We start from the raw sequence: 2,209 nt of genomic DNA on the forward strand, positions 1-2,209 counted from the left end.
CAGAACTGGGGATTGAACTCAGGTCCTTGCACTTGCCAGGGAAGTGCTTATTCCACTGAGCCATCTCCCCACCCTTGTTTCTTTATAATTACTCTTTTCTCCACATTTTATGCTCTCTTCTTAAGTATTTATATGTAACAGAAATCCTCTTATTTTAAAGCTGTAACTTCCTCTCTCAGTTTTCTAAAAATGAAGAGATATGATGATATTCATTAAAATTCTCAGCATTGATGAATCACAAATCATTGCTCAGTAAATATACATTTTAATATTGATTATATATATACATATACATATATATATATATAATAAATCCCAATGAATGACATTCACTACTACAAGGAAATAAATAATAAAAATAAGAACAAAAATGAATGAGGTTGCAAATGACTTTATTAATTATTCTAGCTGTTTCTACATTGAAAACAATACAAATTCATGTGGCACAATTGACCATGAAAATAAAAGAGGCACAAATACACAACAGTTAGAACAAATATGATGTCCCAATTGCAGTCATTGAAATTTAAAAGATGTTATCAAATTCTTAAAATAATTTTGAAAATGTAGGTAAAATGGAAAAATTACTAGGAAAAAAATTTCCAATCTAAGTTAAGGAATAACAGGAAGTTTAAAAATTATGATAGTTATTTGCAAAGATCAGTAATTAAACATTTTACACAGAGAAAACAGGCACAAATGGTTTTGTTGCCAACTTTTGGTAAGTAGGATTTTTGGCCAACCTGTTCTTCTCCCTTGGTTTGATACATGTGAATATTTTTTGCATGTTAAAGGGAACTTGCAGATGAAATTAAAGTTACTAATCAGCTTATCCAAGAAAAATGCAAAGAAACCTAATCCTTACACCTGTAAGGTACTGAATTCTGCTCAGAACCTGATGAGTCTCAATATTGTTTCTCCCCTAGAGGTTCCAGAACACAACAAACACAGCCCTGCTGACACGTTGATTTCAGTCTCATGGTACTCAAATAGAAGAATCCGGTCCTGCCCACCAGACTGCTTTACTAAAAAATTATGAGAATAAATGGGGAATATTTTAAGATTTTCTCTTTTGGGTAATTATTTGCCACAAAAAAGAAAACCAGTATGTAATTTTTCCTGACATATAAGAAACCAATCTGTTTTACAAAGACACAGTGGATTGAACTCAGGAAATGTATATTGAGCTCAACTGCCAGTCTGTTTTCATTTCAAGATAGGCTCTCATTAAATTGCCCAGGCTAGATTTGAACTTGAAATCCTCTCTTCACCATCCCAGCATGATAGGTTTACAGGCATACACCATCATGTCTATCTCAAGAAAAAAGTCTTAAAGAATGAGGAAGCAAAGTGGAATTACTTCCAAACTTATTTTATGAAGCTGATATAATGATACAAAAGCCATGCAGAAAAGAGTATGAGAAGATATGATCATTGATCTATCTCAAGAAATAAATGTAAAAAATATAAGTACAATAGTAAAAAACTAAATTCATTAGAGGATGCAAAGGATAATATACCATGACAAAGGTGTGCCCATCTCAAAAATTCTAGCTTGATTTAACATTTGAAAATCTATAATGAAATTCACCATACTAATAGAAAAAGAAAGAAGAAATAAAAGAATCTCTAATCAAAAGGATCAGGGGGAAAAAAGCAATCTAATCACATTAACAACAATGTTACACAACTTCTGACATTGCCAGTCCTTGGGATAACCCACTACTGTTATGGACTACTGGAGTATATTGGATTATTTTGCTGAATTCACACCTATGATATTTAAATGACACTGGAATACCCATCTCTGACAAAACTAAACAAAAAGAAGGGATACAAATGTAACACTTTGTATCTGTATATACAAAATAGGATAGATATACAGCTACTTTCTCTTAATTCAATGAGAAGAAAGATTTGTACTAATATTGTTTGGACAAGATATGTCTGCTTCTTGTATTATGAATAAAAACTACAAAGACAACAATATGTAATGTATTAATTATTGAAACTGTCCTATTAATTAGTTGTGAAACTGTCTCATTGCTATTTAGTTCTCAATAAAATTAATAAAACAAGAATTAAAGATATGCTTCCACCAAGGTTGCCAACTGGTCAAAATAATGTTAAAATTTTTTTTTAATTTTTTTTTTATTTATTTGAGAGAGAGAGAGAGAGAGAGAGAGAGAGAGAGAGAGAGAGAGAGACA

The sequence above is a fragment of the Octodon degus genome, unplaced genomic scaffold (genome assembly GCF_000260255.1).
Source record: "Octodon degus isolate 3935 unplaced genomic scaffold, OctDeg1.0 scaffold00198, whole genome shotgun sequence".
Taxonomy (NCBI): Eukaryota; Metazoa; Chordata; class Mammalia; order Rodentia; family Octodontidae; genus Octodon; species Octodon degus.